The sequence below is a fragment of the Scyliorhinus canicula genome, chromosome 15 (genome assembly GCF_902713615.1).
Source record: "Scyliorhinus canicula chromosome 15, sScyCan1.1, whole genome shotgun sequence".
NCBI lineage: Eukaryota > Metazoa > Chordata > Chondrichthyes > Carcharhiniformes > Scyliorhinidae > Scyliorhinus > Scyliorhinus canicula.
In genome coordinates, this window is record NC_052160.1 from 21186072 (window position 1) to 21204027 (window position 17956).

General features: G+C 45.0%; 1 protein-coding gene across 1 annotated transcript in view; it reads right to left on the reverse strand.

The window, feature by feature from the left end:
• The window catches only part of LOC119978238 (SUN domain-containing protein 1-like), a 90566-nt gene extending 74596 nt beyond the window's left edge, over window positions 1-15970 (reverse strand). Inside the window, exon 1 of the mRNA XM_038819710.1 lies at window positions 15887-15970. The gene's annotated coding sequence lies outside the window, so the exon portion shown is untranslated. The remainder of the gene's footprint in view (window positions 1-15886) is intronic.
• Between the last annotated feature and the right edge of the window lie 1986 nt (window positions 15971-17956).

Sequence of the window (17956 nt, forward strand, 5' to 3'; positions counted from 1 at the left end):
GGAGCTGGCTCATCCAGGCAAGTGGAGAGTATTCCATCACACTCCTGACCTGTGACATGTAGGTGGTGTACAGGCTTTGGAGAATCCGATGGTGAGTTACATGGCACAGGATTCCTAGCCTCTGACCAGCTTTGCAGCCACAGTATTTATATGGCTAGTCCAGTTCAGATTGTGGTCAATGGTAACCCCGGACATTGATTGTGGGAGAATGTCGAGGGGCGATGGTTAGATCCTCTCTTGTAGGAGGAGATGTCCATTGCCTGGCGTGAATTGTACTTGCCACTTATCAGCCCAAACTTGGATATTGTCCAGGTCTTGCTGCATTTGGACATGGACTGCTTCAGTTTTGAGCAATTGCGAATGGTACAGAACATTTATGTAATCATCAGCAAACATCCCCACACCTGACCCAGATACAAAAGTCTGAGAACATGCATGAACAGATTCAAAAACAGCTTCTTCCCCGCTGTTAACAGACTGCTAAACAATCCCCTTATGGGCTGATGGACTAATCTGATCTCTTCACACACCTTCTATACTGTGTAGTACTACACTCCTGTATGCTTCACCTGATGCTTGTGTCTATGTATTTACATTGTGTAGTTTATGTTTGCCCTATGTATTTTCTTTTCATGCACGGAATGATCTGTCTGAGCTACACGCAGAACAATACTTTTCACTGTACCTCGGTACAAGTGAATCCAATCCATAAAAAGGATAAGTAGGCAGCATGGTGACGGAGTGGCTAGCATTGCTGCCTCACGCCGCCGAGGTCCCACCTTCGATTTGGGCTCTGGGTCACTGTGGCGTTTGCACATTCTCCCCATGTTTGCGTGGGTTTCGCCCCCACAATCCAAAGATGTGCAGGGTAGGTGGATTGGCCACGCTAAATTGCCCCTTAATTGGAAAAAAATGAATTGGGTATTCTAAATTTATTTTTTAAAAAGGATAAGTTTCGAGGGTTAAGTATAAAAGTGGTGAGCTTTATGTTGAAAATTTGTGGATAGGACTGAGACAGCCAGAGACACTGCCACCCACGTCAGCACCAATGGAGCAGATTCCTGTGAAAGCCAAAATCAGTGTTGTTCAAATAATACATCCTGGAGATCGAATGCAAATGTATTTTTCCCTAAACTTTTTCCCAGAAACATTGAACAAACCAAGATCCAGACATTTATAATGCTGAACAGCAGTAGTAATCGAAGTGTAAACAAGCTTCTTAACTCCTGATTGTATAACTTAAAGTTCCAAAAGCAAGAGAGGGGCTCGTCTGTAATTGAGATAAGAAATTCCAAGTTTCTACGTAATAACCACGTTAAAGGCAGCTCATTATTGTATGTTAATTATTTAACAGAATTAGATGATCAGGTTTGAAAAACAATTCAAGATAGTCATTTCAGGTTTCTGTGTAATAACCGCGTAACCGAGTTAAAGGCAGCTCATTATTGTTTGGTAGCCAATTATAAAAGCAATGAGATGAGTAGGTTTGACAAAGAATTCAAGATAATCATTCAAACGATCTCTCCATGCTACATAAAGGTTTATAGTTATTCAGTGTGAATTGTTGCTTTTTTAAAATTCTGCATTAATACTGCTTTGCATTCTTTAAAGTCTTCAATGAAATGAAATGAAAATCGCTTATTGTCACGAGTAGGCTTCAATGAAGTTACTGTGAAAAGCACCTAGTCGCCACATTCCGGCGCCTGTTCAGGGAGGCTGGGACGGGAATCGAACCGTGCTGCTGGCCTGCTTGAAAAGCCAGCGATTTAGCCCAGCGAGTTAAACCAGCCCCGAATGAAAATCGCTTATTGTCATGAGTAGGCTTCAAATGAAGTTACTGTGAAAAGCCCCTGGTCACCACATTCCGGCGCCTGTCCGGGGAGGCTGGTACGGGAATCGAACCGTGCTGCTGGCCTGCTTTAAAAGCCAGCGATTTAGCCCAGTGAGCTAAACCAGCCCCAATGGTGTGAGTAACCTCCATATAGCAGACAGCAAAGATTTATTTTTATTTTTTTTTAACAAACAATTTTATTGAGGTATTTTACTCATAGAAAAAATGACATTGTACAGTACAAACAAAAAAAGAAGTCAAGACACAAATTCCACATTAAACATAATGCAAACCACGTCTCTGTTCACGCACGAACCTGCCTCAATATCACTCTACTCTACTCTACTCTACTCTACTCTACTCTACTCTACTCTACTCTACTCTACTCTACTCTACTCTACTCTACTCTAGCTCTCTCTCCCCCCCCCCCCCCCTCCCCCTGCTGACGCTTACTCCTCTGTGAAGAAGTCAATAAATGGCTGCCACCTTCGGGCGAACCCTAGTAGCGAACCTCTCAAGACGAACTTGACTTTCTCTAGGCCAAGAAAGCTCGCTATGTCCAATAGCCATACTTCAGCCCTCGGGGGCTTCGAGTCCCTCCATGCTAACAGTATTCGTCGCCGGGCTACCAGGGAAGCAAAGGCCAGAACATCGACCTCCCCGGACTTCCGGGTCCTCCGAAACCCCAAAGATTGCCACCTCCGGGCTCATTACCACCCCAGTTTTCAACACCCGGGACAGGACATCTGCGAATCCCTGCCAATACCCCCCGAGTTCAGGGCACAACCAGAACATGAGTACATGGTTAGGCAACCAGCCCGAAGAATTTACTCATCCGAGCCGCCGTCATGTGGGCCCAGTGCACGACCTTAAACTGGATCAGGCTGAGCCTGGCGCATGTTGCGGTCATATTTACTCTGCTCAGGGCTTCTGCCCAAATACCGTTCCCCCCCCCCCCCCCCCCCCCCCCCCCCCCCCCCCGGAGCTCCTCCCCACACTTAAGCTTCAGGTCCTCGGTCTGCGTATCCTCAGCTCTCATTAGCTCCTTGTAGATGTTTGAAACTCTAACCTCTCCCACCTCACCCCTAGAAACTACCCTGTCCTGCCTCCCCTTCGGCAGGAGACGTAGGAAGGACGGCACCAGTCTGCGTACAAAATCCTTCACCGGCAGGTATCTAAAGTGGTTCTCTCTCATCAGCCCAAACTTCTCCTCCAGCGCCCTCATGCTCGGAAAGTTCCCCACCAGGAACAGAACCCCAATCCTCACAATCCCCACCCTCCTCCACAGTCGATACCCCCCGTCCATGTTCCCCGGGGCAAATCGGTGGTTGCCGCAGATTGGGGTCCACACTGATGCTCTTACCTCCCCTACATGCCTCCTCCACTGGCCCCAGGTCCGAAGAGCCGCCACCACTATAGGGCTGGTGGAGTACCGTGCCAGCCTAGTACCTCCCACAGATAATCCCACTTGACCCAGTCAAAAGCCTTTTCAGCATCCATGGCTACCACTATCTCTGCCTCCCTACTCTCCAGGGGCATCATAATCACGTTGAGCAGCCTTTTTATGTTGGCCTCCCCTTTACAAACCCGGTTTGGTCCTCCACAATTACATCTGGTACACAGTCCTCAATTCTGGTCGCCAAAATCTTGGCCAGTAACTTGGCGTCTACGTTAATCAAAGAGATCAGCCTGTATGACCCACAGGCCTCCGGGTCCTTATCCCGTTTCAGAATGAGTGAGATGGTGGCCTGCAACATCGTCAGGGGTAAACTTCCTCTGTCTCTTGCCTCGTTAAAGACCCTGACCAGCACCGGCCTCACTATCCCAGCAAATTATTTATTTATTTATGTTTAAACTCCACCCGATACCCATCCGGCCCCGGGGCTTTACCCGACTGCATGACCTTCAGGCCCTCCAACACCTTTTCGATCCTGACCAGGGCCCCCAGTCCATCCACCAACCCCCTCCCCACTCTTGGGAAGGTCAGTCCGTCCAAGAACCGCCTCATCCCCCCCAGTCCCCCGCGTGGTTCCGAAGTGTACAGCTTCCTATAAAAGTCCCTAAAGACCTTGTTCAGCCCTGCTGGATCACCCACTAGTTTGCCTTCCCCATCCACTACCCTCCCTATTTCCCTAGCCGCTTCCCTCTTCCTCAGTTGCTGCGCGAGCATTCTACTGGCCTTCTCCCCATGCTCATAAATCATGCTTTTTACCTTTCTAAGCTGCTCTACAGCCTTGCCTGTAGTCAGCACCCCAAATTTGGCCTGCAACCTCTGTCGTTTCCTGAGTAACTCTGGCCTCGGGGATTCCGTGTAACTCCTGTCCGTCCGTAGAATTTCCTTAATCAGTTGGTCAATCTCTGCTCTATCTGTCCTGTCCCTGTATGCCCGGATTGTAATCAGCTCCCCTCTCACCATTGCCTTCAGTGCCTCCCAAAGCACCGCTGCCGAGACTTCTCCAGTATCGTTCACCTGCAGATAATTCTGCATGCATTTCCTCAGCCTCTCGCACACCGCCTCGTTCGCGAGTAGTCCAACTTCCAGCCTCCATGGTGGGCGCTGAAAGCTGTCCTTACAAAACTGCAGGTCTACCCAGTTCGGAGCATGGTCCGATATGGCAATTGCCGAATATTCTGCCGGCCCCCCCCACCCCCCCAATTCCGGCCAGCAGGTCCCTACTCACCACAAAGTAGTAAATTCAGGAATACACCTTGTGGGCGTGGGAGTAGTACGAGAACTCCCTTGCCGTCGGCCGGCTAAATCTCCACGGATCTGCTCCCCCTATTTGCTCCATGAACCCTCTCAGTTCCTTTGCCATCGCTGGCAACCTGCCCATTCTTGAGCATGACCGGTCCAGGCTCGGGTCCAGGACCGTATTAAAGTCCCCGCCCATGATCAACTTGCACGAGTCCAAGTCGGGGATCTTCCCTAGCATCCTCCTAATAAAATCCACATTGTCCCAATTAGGGGAATACACACTGACCAGGACTACTCTCACCCCTTAGAGCTTACCCCTCACCATAACAAACCTGCCACCCCCATCCACAACTGTGCCCTTCGCCTCAAATTGTACCCTTTTATTAATCAGGATCGCAACCCACCTCGTCTTAGAATCAAGCCCCGAATGAAAGACCTGACTGACCCAGCGCCTCCTTAACCTAACCTGGTCTGCCACTTTCAGGTGCGTCTCCTGCAAAAAGACTATGTCCGCCTTCAGAACCCGCAGATGCGCAAACACACGCACCCTCTTCACTGGCCCATTTAACCCTCTAATGTTCCAGGTGATCAGCCTGGTTGGGGGGGGCACTTCGCCCCCCCCCCCCCCCCCTTTGCCGATCAGCCATCCCCTTTCCTTGGCCAGCCCCCCAGCCATGTGTCACGCTAGACAGCAAAGATTTAAAGGTCTCCCCCATCTTCTGGACAGCTCAAAGGAGTTGATCCAATAAATAAGTTGGCCATACAAATCAAAACCATTCAGCATTCAATGCCCTGACTTAGCTATCCTAGCAACATAGTCATAAAGTGACAGCAGAAAAATTGCCACCTGGCCAAATGACCAGACAGTGCTCAGTACCTGTTGAACACATTACATAAGGAGCCAAAACGTTTACGGAAAATTAAGACAGAAAAACATAACTTCCATGTGTGCAGAACCAAGAGTTCTGCTGCTGTGTGGAAAAAGTAGTCCAGTTTCAAGTCTCAAGTAAACATGGAACTGCTACTCTCATCACATCGAACAGCAAGATGACAATTTCTATGTATCCTTTGGTGAGATCCTTCATTGGCTACTTGAGAGCACCTCCAGGTAACTACAGTAGTCCCCCGTTATACCGTGCTCCGCAATACCGCGGTTCGCGATATACGGCGGGGGGGGGGCTTATGGACCCCAACTGCCAGCTTCCCTCTCTGGATCAAAGTGAGCCGGCCGCTGAAATTTACACTGCCGGCTGATTGGAGGGAGATTCAGTGAGAGAGGAGCAGCTCACACAGCGTCCGGAAGTGGATAGTGCAGAGCTACAGCTGCCTCAACCCTGCACAGCAGACAGGTTCTTTAAACCGGTGGCAGTCAGAACATATTTTTGAAAGGCAATCCTTTCCTCCAGTTTGGTGAAACACACCAGAGTTCCTGGTAAGTTTCTGTGGGTTTCCCTCTGGAATAACTCCTCATTCTGTGGCAATCAGAGAGCTTGTTTTAATTAGATCCACGATGGAGGTTTTAAATTTATTTAAAAATCTATGCATGCGCTTCCCATTGTGAGTCTACGGGGGTCTGACCTCTCCCCCCCACCCCCCGTAGACTCACAATGGGAAGCGCATGCATAGATTTTAAAATAAATTTAAAACCCCCATCGTGGATATCCGCGGCTCGGATGCAATGCGGGTGGCTGTCTTGAACCCCAACACCCGCGTTATAACGGGGGACTACTGTAATAATAATCATCATCTTTATTGTCACAAGGAGGCTTACATTAACACTGCATTTAGGTTACTGTGAAAAGCCCCTAGTCGCCACATTCTGGCGTCTGTTTGAACAGAGGGAGAATTCAGAATGTTCAAATTACCTAACAGCACACCTTTCAGGACTTAAGGGAGGAAACCCACGCAGACACGGGGAGCATGTGCAGACTCCATACAGACAGTGAGAGTGACCCAAGCCAGGAATCGAAACTGGGACCCTGGAACTGTGAAGCAACTGTGCTATTGTGTTGCCCATAACTGATGCCATAACGAACAGGCAGAACACTAGATCAGGCCACCTGTCACTTCCAAGTTGTAGGAGGGTAATTCACTATTCCCAGTGTTATCTGCTACTCAGGTTTTATGTTTTTCCGCCACTGATCCTGTCGGCCTTGTTCATTTAACATTCTAAGTATAGAAGCGTGTGTTGACTTATGTAATAGTGTTTAAACATTTATCAATCCAAGTAGAGGTGGTGTATGGTGTGTTATATACACACACACACACACACACGTGTCTTATCTACTTTAATCTGCCCTGTAAGCCCAGTTTCACAAGTTAATAAATTTTTATATTGTTTCACAGAATGGTGTTGGAGTTGCACTCATCTAGGCAAGTGTCACCCACACTCGAAACCTTAGCTCCCTTGTCTCTTCACAGATGCGGTGAGACCTGCTGAAATTGTCCAGTATTTTCTATTCTGGTTTCAGATTCCAGCATCCAGAGTAATTTGCTTTTATTTTAGTTCCATCACACTCCTGACATATGCCCTGTGGATGGTACCCAGTCTTTGGGGAGTCAGGTGGTGTGTTACTCTCTACAGAATTCCCAGCCTCTGATGTGCTCTTGTAGCCAGTATTTAAGTGGTTAGTCCAGTTAAGTTTCTGGTCTACAGTAGCAGCGCGCGCGTGCCCCCCCCCGGCCGCAAGATGTTGACAGTGGGATATTCAGTGATGGCAATTCAATTGGAAGTCACGGAGAGATGATGATATTCTCTCTTGTTGGAAATGGTCATTGTCTGATACTTGCGTAGTGCGAATGTTACTTCCACTTGCCATTCATCAGTCCAAGTCTGAATGTTGCCCAGGTCTCGCTGCATATGAGCAAAGACTCTTTTCAGTATTTGAGTCCCGCAAATGGTGCTGAACATTGTTCACTGATGACTGCACATCCGCACTTCTGACAAAAGGAAGGTGATTGATTGAACCTAGTATACTGGCCAGAAGATGTCCTAGATGAATGACCTCCAACAGCCACAACCATCTTTCTTTATGCAAAGTTTGACTCCAACCAGTGCGCTTTTCTCCCCCAGATTCTCAATGATTTCAGTTTTGCAACATGGTGACAAAGTAATTGGTCAATTTTAAGTTTCTCATGTATTTGTGAAATTAAACTTTTGGAACTTGGAAGAGATAGTGCTACCTGTAAAGGGTTTCAGTGTTTCCAGGTCACGCCTAACCTACTAGTGTTTTAACAGCAGAGATGTTGGGCAGATCACTAATACAATCTGAACAAATGAACAAGAATGATGCAAGAACGCAACCAAAACAAGGCACATTCGCCATGCACGTTCATGTCTACACTTCTACACCACCATAAATCTGCCTCGACTTTTCAGACTATTTCAACATGTTGAGGATTATTTTTTTTTTTGGGGGGGGTTACTTTTTCAAGATTATACAGATGATTACAATCTCAGTCATTGTTTCAGATGCTCATTTGTGAATTTAAAATTACCCCATTTAACAGCCACTAGCCTTTTCATGAGGGCAAAAAGCAAAACTTAGAAATATTCCAATTACAGAAAGCGCTCACTGAAGTTGACAATGAGTTAAGTAATTTCCAGTTGGTTAGATTAGAGTAGCAGCCAGTTTTGGGAGATTCCACTGTACAACATAGAAAGGCGAAGTTTGTGGTAGATGTAACAGTTCAAATTATAGGCTCCTGTTTTTGTAGGCAAGATCTTTTGGAATACTATGCTATTGACAAACACATTTCACAAGTTTGGAAAGCTAACCTCAGGCTTGTGTTAGCAGCTGAAAGAAACATCTATACTTGAAATTGTAAAAAAAACTTAGGGTCTCGCATATTTTTATTAGAATGCAGCATAGCTGGCTAATAAAGCCAACATGTTCTCATTTGATTTACTCAATACATGTAGTGTAAAATTCTCAGCTAAAATCTACATTGAGAATGTAGGCCTGGCAAAAGACTTGCTTGATGCTGTGAGGTGATGCAGTCTAACCAACAAAATTTCAAAAAGCTTATCAGTATCATGTTGAAACTGCTCACAAATGTCGGGAATGATTCACTGTTATGCAAGTCACATATTTCAACCCATTGCTCAAATTTCCCTAAAAAAAAATTTTAATTCGTTTTTCCATTTTACAAATATCCAACAAGCCCTCAAAACTGGTACAGCATAAATACTTCTGTGTACATGAATATAGAAAAAGACCAGATTAAACTTGGTGCCTCCATTAATACCCAGAAAAACGGTGAATGGGATGAACAGAAACTGGAGAATGAGAGAAGGGGATAAAGTCACGAAAACATGATAAAATGGCAGACACCATGTGTAGCGATTGTTCATACAGCCAAAGAAAATATGGAATAAGATTTTTGTGCCCCATTCAGGCGTGCATCAAACATATCTCCCTCAATTCAAATTAAAACAGAGGTACTAGTGACACTTTTATAACATATTTTTCTCAAATAAGAGACCTGCCTGTACCTTTGCAGGATCTAGTCAAGAATTCTTTAACCACAAAATAAAAATAAATATAATTGGTTCAGATTGTAATTGATGTGGTCAGGGGAGAGGGGGGGGGGGGGGGGGGGGGGAGACGGGGGACGGGACTTGGTCTTGTACCCAGGCCCCACAGTGAACAGGATAGGACATCCTCATGAACTAAATCTCAAGTAGAGTCCAGAAGCCCACAAAAGGGTGGCCTACTCTCCCGCCTAACGTACCCTCCACCTTACCTGGATAAACTTAGTTACGACTGCTCTGACCTACTCAAATTGAGCTAAATTAGGATCAACGACGTACCTGAAAAAGGAGCCAACAGGCCAAGGATACTCACAATCACTCATAACCAGCCACACCCAGGCATATACCAGTACACATTTCCCCACACTCCAACACCAGAGAATGACAGAAACAAAAACAAAAATGAAACTCAGTCTGATCTGTCTGTACTCATAGGAGATGAGGAAGGATTTCATAATCCCAAAGTAGCAAAAGTAAAACACTAACCCACAACACCAATGGATTTAAGGGAGGGAGGGGGGGGGGGGGGGGGTTCTCACCCATAATGACTTAGAAAACCATACCAACCCACCATGGTACCACTCATCACATCTATAAAGTGAAGGATACCAAAAGTAGTACTCACTCAGTATAAAAGTATGGATTACAGCACAAATAAAAACAGGTAAATATCACACAACCATCTCAGCATGATTTTCACAGGATAACAGGAAACAACGCCACTATGTTCATATACCGTACACCCTGGTCAGGATAAAAGACAATGACACAAAAACAAGGGAACAAAGTTCAGGATTAATGACGATTTGCAAGATAATATAACCATCACCGGAGCTTGGAAAGGCCAAAGTCATGACAGGATCATGGGCAAGAACCAACATCCATCCAGAGTGTCACCGAAGTCCTTACACCGCCGTCATGTCATCGTCCCGAAGCACTGATTTCCTAGACCTCGGCGGGTGGCGAAGGCCATCATGTCCGACTGCCTCCAACATTTCTCGACAAACACCAAGGACAAGACAAAGTAAGACCAGCGGTCAGGGTCGCCGACCGACCCCAGGCCTCAAAAGACCAGATACAATGTGCTCCTTCTAACCAAATACCAAAGCTTCAAATCAAGATTGTGAATTCACACAGCCAGTTCTCAAATTCAGCCAGTCCAGCCCCAACTCCATTTGGGAGACCTGCCTCATAGATACTCCTTCTCCAGCCCCATCTCCCCAAATCAACCAGGATGCTTGACATACAGCACGATTTGTAAGGACTGATGTTGAGCCCCCACTGAGAAAACTATCGATTGACACGATTCTCTTCTCCGCTTCATCCATTCTCTTCCGGTTATGTCATAATTCATCAATGAGAGCAACAATAAAACTTTTTCCGGAACGCCGAGACCATGTCCACAACTTTACTCACAGTAACAGCTATCATCGCATCACCAACGGCATGAGACATCCACAAACAAAGCCACCACTGCGGACTGGGCCCTGGCCTGGCCATGTGACCGCCTCAATCAGCCACGGATCTTCTTGACTTAAACCTCAACTCCAAATCCAACTCCCATCGCCAAAATTTACCCATGATCTTCCGGGAACATTACACAGATCATACACATCAGGATCAAATAAAGTTATGGGTTGTGCATCAGGATGAAAAAAGGGTATCAAAAGAGGAGTGATGCCAGAGCTTGCAGAAATGCAGCCTCTCCCACGCTCACAACATGAGACCCCCCCCCTCCCAAAGCTATTTTAATGGGGTCCTTTGCAATGAAGTCGGAATTTTGTTAACCTCCTTTCAGCGAAGGTTGAAAATTATCCATTGCATTTTTCTTGTATTTCACATACCGCTGCCTAACTGAAAGCATGTGAGTAGTTTTCCTCCCTCCCCCCCTCAATGTTTGTTCTTGAGCAAACCCACAGTTGCACAAGAGCTGGCTAACGCTGTTCAAGAAATGTCTGATCGCCAGTTCATGGGAACAGCAATAGTAACTCCCTTTGCTGGAGACCACAAATACTATTCTGCGATACAATGTTGTCTATTTTTAGGCATCTTATTTTATGCACCGTACCCGAGCCCCAGAGATGCATTATTTTTTTTTTATCAGTTCTCTGAACAGCCACACAAAACAGCTAACAGCTGCCCTCTGACGTTGGGTTTATTATGAAACTGAAGAGCAGATGCTCCCTGGCCCTTCACAATAATACTGCTGACCCTCACAGGCTTGTACCACAAAAAAAATTCAATCCTGCTTGCAAAGCGGACAATTTGTAGAATTGAATTTCTGTTTCTTTCCTCAGTACTCTGATATCAGATGTCACAGATTTCCGCAATTTTACCATCATATTTTGATATGTCACCAAGAGATCTAACCATTATTACTTTATTTCCTTATCCAAAAGTGAAACTGCTCTTTAGGCCAGAGGGTGCTGATCAATTTAATTTCAATTTCATCCTCCACCCAACCTGACAAGTTTTTCCACTTATGATAAAGCTAAAATAATTTATGCACCACACTCTCCAAGAAAATCTTCTGTCAAAATGAACTTTCAGCTGCAACTGCATCCTTCAGTATCTGCAGAGAACATTCAGGAAGCTGCAACTCACTGGCTGACAACTGCACCACGTTAAGCATTAAATACTGGCTTAAGGCGGTGGATACTTCAATTTTTATTCCAGTCCAACACGGCCAGCACACCAAAATGAAATCTTGTGCCACAGTGCAGATTCACCTTTTGGCAAGCATACTGGTTTTCATTATAGTACTGTAAAACTAGACCAACAAGTGGCAGCCAAAACTAAACAGGACCTGCCAGGCACAACTGAAAATTTCCAACTGCAACAGATGTCAGCGTCTGCTCTATAACAGTTCATAGATCATCTCTTGTTTTCACACATTTAGCAGACACTTGCACTCCATTCACCGTCTAACAGTTGATGGTATTTTAATTAGTCCTCATCTTTCCCAAGGTCGTTCAGGGGCAGATTTCAACTTTTGTTTTCTTCTGGGAGGGAAGAACAGAGAGAAAGCGAGAGACATACTGCAAAAACCCTGTCTGTCAAACTCTAATTTACCAATGGAGCAACACTTCTTCCAAGTTCACATTGGCCAAGCATAATACTTTTACCAAACAATAAGTGCGAAAATGGCCCAAGAAAAAGCTTGGCCCTAGTCAGAGAGTTATCAAAAAAAGGAATATAATCAGATGATTAGAGTTAACTAAATAAACCAGAGTGAGTAAATCATATTCATAACAGCAGTCTCCAGAAGAAAGGGGAAAAGACAAAGCCACAGTAACAAAGCTCATACCAATCCACACAAGGGTTCATAGTTTAAAGTCATGGAAATCAGTGACATCTTATCAACTGTATATTTACAATCTGAATTTAGAAGGAATTTTATGTTTAGTTTTCAAGTCTACAGATAAGAGACATGACTGCATTTCATGCATCCTTCAATGACTAAAAATTGTATTGCGCCCATTTTGATTATATCCTAGGCGGGGACAGTATGCCCCCCGCAGCCCCGAACAGTTAAAACAGTTTTTGCTCCAGTTACAGCAGGAATGATTCATAAGAACCTCTTCCCTATTGTTAACAAAGCAACAACGCCCATGGAAAAACTATTTTAGCTTCTGAAAGGCTTGACTTTTATGGAGTTTAGCCAGAAAATTCTTTTGAATTTATTCAATTTAAAAAACATTGAAGTAGAAAATTGAAAACAATATTAACACAAGTGTTGCTGACAATCTTCTTTTTGCAAAGAAGCTTTTGTTACAAATATATCAACAGCTTCAATTCACATTTGCTATTTCAAGTCAGTTATCATCAGGTCCTCCCGCTAACTATACTCCCTCAAGGGTAGGATGGTCTGTTTACACTGCACATGCAAATGAAGCAACTTGGGTACAACTGATACTAAACTACTTCAAATCAGAAATCATCAAAACCAATATCCTGAAAACACACCAGGCATGGTTAAAGCTGGAATCTCACCATCTGAACTGCTGGTTTTAAAAATAAAATCAAACTGCACAAAGGGGTCTGTACTTTCTTCTGGAAACAATTTAAGCAAACTAATAATCCTGCCTGCACACTGAAAGCTTTCAAAATTTACATGGGGTGGAGCAGATCTCACACCCAGAGCAGTCACCAAAAATAATGATTCACAGTCATGGGCAACTCACAACAGCAGGCTTGCCCAGTGATCCATTCTGAAGTACAAAGGAAGAGAGAGAGAGTGTGGACACCAAAAGTATTAACCACTTCGCTTTCCAGATGTATGGTCCTACTGTGCATTTCTAGCATGCCTTGTGTGTCAGTTTTACAGAGAGTTTCTAGTTTTCTCCCCATTTATTTTTAAATGAGCCGCCATTTCAGATGCAATTGCTTACTGACTCCAACACTGAAGCAACATTAACACACAACAGGCAAACAGATCATTGGGTTCTACTTATAACGCAGATCTAATAATATTCTCATCAGCACCTGCTATCCAAACATCAAGCACAAAACAGAACAAAAGCATTAACAATAACTTGCAAGCAATTTTGGAACAACTATACACATTTAACATTCAAATAGCCAATGACACGTCACAAGACCATTAACAAAATTTGACACTAAGCCACATAAGAATTTATCAAGACAGGTCATCAAAAAACTTGGTATTTGAGATTGGTCTGAGGAGCATCTTAAAAGGAGCAGGTAGGAGAAGCTTAACAAGGGAATTGCAGAGTTTTGGGCTTAAACACCTGAAGACATAGCTACTAACATTGGAGTTACGTAGTTAAAAATGTACAAAAGACTAGAATTGGAAGATTGAAGAGATCCTGGAGGGAATTACAGAGATGGTAAGACCAAGGGATCTGATCAGAAGGATGAGAAATCTAGGATTGAGGCATTACCAAGATTGCGATCTTGTGAAAGCCAGCAGGTGAATGAAACACAGTCGTGATACAGGCAGTGTTTTGGATGATTTCAAGTTTTTAGATTGTGCAAGATGAGAGGTTGTCCTTGAGATCACTGGAATAATCAAGTTTAGAAGTGACAAGAGTATAGATGAGATTTTCAACTGCACATAAAAGGTGAGGCAGGGGCAGCAACAGTTTGTGATGTGGTGCTCCTGTGGTGTAATCAATCCCCTTCCACCCCCTCTACAGGCCCCCATGTTTTCAGCTATCCTCAAATCCCTCTGCCGTTCAAAGCTCTTCAACCAGGTTTTTAGTTAGTGTTTCTTACATCTTGTTCTTGGGCTGTGTCAATTTTTTTGGATGATGCTTCTGCTGCCAAAAACATGTTAGTGCCAGATTTACCACTGTCCACAATAGGTATCTTTATTACACCAGTTTGTTTTCTAGCTTGGAGTCTAAGAACTTAGTTAGGCTGTTCCAAAATTATTTCTTGAAAGACACCAACAGCTGGCTGACAGTACAGGGAAATGTTACTCCTGGCAGTTTAGGCTGGAACAAAACTCTGGCCTGGAATTACAAGAAAAGCTTTCTAAACCACAACAACCAGTCCCTTTACAGATTGCAAGTTTAACAAGAAATAATCTGGAGTATCACTGGATGTACAATATCTGGGAGATTTAAAATACATAGATTACTCAGAGTTTTATTTGGTCTTGATAAATTACCATTCGCTACATCACATGAAGTCTGTACTTCACAACAAACATGGGAACTAGTTTGCAATATATCAACTATACCCTATATACATTGTAACACCCACTTCACAATAATTTTTTTGTGCATCACAAAACCACTCACAGCGTACCAAACCAATGGATTATTCCACATGCTTAACTCAAAGCAATTAAATCAATGCATGCAGTCATAATCCTGAATTCCTCCTGCAGAGAGAACATTTGGCTGAGGGCTGCTGCACAGAGCACTGGCGACATTTCCCCCATAAGTTTCAGTGGCTTCATGTAGGTCATTCCAGAGTATTCACAAATGTAAAAGGGTGTATCTTGTGAACTTCCACTTGACAATTAATCAGCATCAGTTCCCAAAAGGAGAAATGAATTGGGTACTCTAATTTTAAGAAAAAAAAGATTCAGCTCAATTCCAAGGTTGGGCTAACAAGTTACCTACAAATAAATACTTTAAAGCCAAGTGTTATACTAAAACATTAACTTCAAAACTTATTTCACTGGCAAATCCAGGGATTGTGACAGGGACTGGTGAGAGGCAGGACACTGGAAATCTATATTTCATACAACAGCAAGGTATTATTTCTTTACTTGCTTGAAGGTATTTTAGCAATTGCACATGAGCCACAATAATCTGCTGATGGTGTTTACATAGCCAGTAGCTGGGAGTGGCCACCAGTATAAGAATTCCCACTGACAACAGAATTCCAAACTTGCAACGGAAAGGCCAACTTTTTTTTGAGAAAGAGCGAAACAAATATTTGGAAGTGAATTAAGTGGAATAAAATAGCTTTTTAAATACAAAATCAAATTATGCTGAAGGTATTTTTTTACACATTGCAAATGTGGCTAAACTTCGGGCGGAGTGCCCGGAATCTCACTCACTGTTTAAGTAATGAGGGGATGGGTGGAAGGGCCGATCATGGGGGTGGAGAGGCCCCGGTCCCGGTCCCGGTCCCGGTCCCAGCCCTGCCCGGTCCCGGTCCCAGCCCTGCCCGGTCCCGGTCCCAGCCCTGCCCGGTCCCGGTCCCGGTCCCAGCCCTGCCCGGCCCCAGGCGGGATGCTGGGAGCCGCACTCACTGGGCTCCGAGAAACCGCCCTCCATCCGAAGCCGGACGCCCGCTGAGACTCGATCCCGGGTGAGGGACACCCCGTTCGCCCTCCCCCCAGTACCTGAGCAGCCGCAGCGACCCTCACTCCCCGTCCGCCCCTGTCCTGCCGGCTCGGCCGCCCCGCTTGAAAAATTCCCGCTCGAGCCCTCACGTCGCTCACGTGGTCGCGCGTGCGGCACGTGGCCAGGGCGCGCCCAGCCGTCAATCTCACCTTGCCGGCGACTGACAGCTGTCAATCATCGGGAGCCGCAGCCACGGGGCAGATGTTGCTGTAGGGATTTACAGACGTGCACCCCCCCCCCCACCTTTGCAGATGATTGGGGGGGAGGGGCTGCAATTTCTATTAACTACAGCTGTAGTTAATGCAAATTGCAGCTGTTGCTGCAAATTGTCCGGGAGAGAAAAGTGATTTCTGCAGCACCCCGCAGCAACATCTGTAAACCGCAAAGGAGGCGGTACGCTTTCTGCAACTTCTCCACAAATAATGTCTGCAAACACCAAGGGGAAAGCAGAGACGCTACAAATTTGGACATGTGCAAACACCAAAACCCCCTCTCCCTCCCACCCCCCTGTAAATCCAGCTCCTCGCAACATCTGTAAAAGGCAGGGTAACAGAAACCTGATTAATGCTACACTCCTGCATGCTTCACTCAATGCTGGTACCTGTATATTTACATTTTGTAACCTGTGTTGTCCTATTATGTATTTTCTTTTCATGTACTAAATGATCTGTTTGAGCTGCAGGCAGAAAAATACTGTTCACTGCACCTGGGTACACATGACGGTAAATAAATCCAAACACCCCTCAACTCTTAATATGCCTTCAGCACAGGATTGTCGCAGAGTCTACATGGCACTAACTGCAGGATGCGTGCAGCAACTTCCTTCCCACCCTCCACCCCCTCTACCAGCCATGGCAAGAGCAGCAAAATCACAGAGACTTTTTATATTAACTCCAGCACCTCCATCCTCATTTGGATTTGTATTCCCGATCCTTTATCGTTGCTGGGATAAATATTCAGGGTGCACCAGCGCCACATTGACCAAAGCAGTTTGAGAAGCAGCAGCCTAATACCACACAACATCATCGAGGGGGTGGACACCGAATACAAGTCCTGACAAAATCTTACCAATTAAAAAAAATTATATTTAAAGAGAATGAACCACCCAGAGACACAAGTGATAGCATGCGGATTTATAATATTCAATTACGTCTGCACAAAACCTTCGATAGAAACATTGGTCAAAAAGTCGCATAGCTTCATAAACAGAAATCGTGTTCTGCTATCTTCATTGATAGTTAAAAATGGTTCTATATGAGAATAATTTTAAAAATTCATTTACAGGATATGGGTGTTGCTGGCTAGACCAGCATTTATTGCCCAACCCTAGTTTCCCTTCAGAAGCTGGTGGTGAGCTGCATTCTTGAATCGCTGCACTGTGCTATTAGGGAGGGAGTTTCAGGATTTTGACCCAGCGACAGTGAAGGAACGATATATTTCCAAGTCAGGGTGGTGAGTGACTTGGAGGAGAACTTCCAGGTGGTCGTGTTCCCATGTGCCTGCTGCCCTTGTCCTTTTAGACAGTACCGGCCGTGGGTTTGGAACGTGGTGTCTAAGGGACCTTGGCAAGTTCCTTCAGTGCATCTTGTAGATGGTACATACAACTGCCACTGTTCGTCAGTGGTGGAGGGTTTGAATGTTTGTGGAAGGGGGAGCAATCAAGTGCCTTGTCCTGGATAGTGTCAAGCTTTTTGAGTGTTGTTGGACCTGCACTCATCCAGGCAAGTGGAGAGTATTCCACTACACTACTGACTTGTGCCTTGTAGATGGATAGGCTTTGGGAAGTCAGCAGGTGAGTTACTCGCCTTAAGATTCCGAGCCTTTAACATGCCCTGGTAGCCACAGTATTAATATGGCTACAATAATATAAACGCAAATTACTGTGGATGCTGGAATCTGAAAAAAACCCAGAAAATACTGGACAATCTCAGCACCTGTGGAGAGAAAAGGGAACTAACGTTTCGAGTCTGGATTTATGTTGATGAAGCATGACATTTCACAACATACCGTGAAGGGTCGATTGCCTCAGAGAAAACAAAGGCAGAATTTAGCAATATTTATGCCTATTT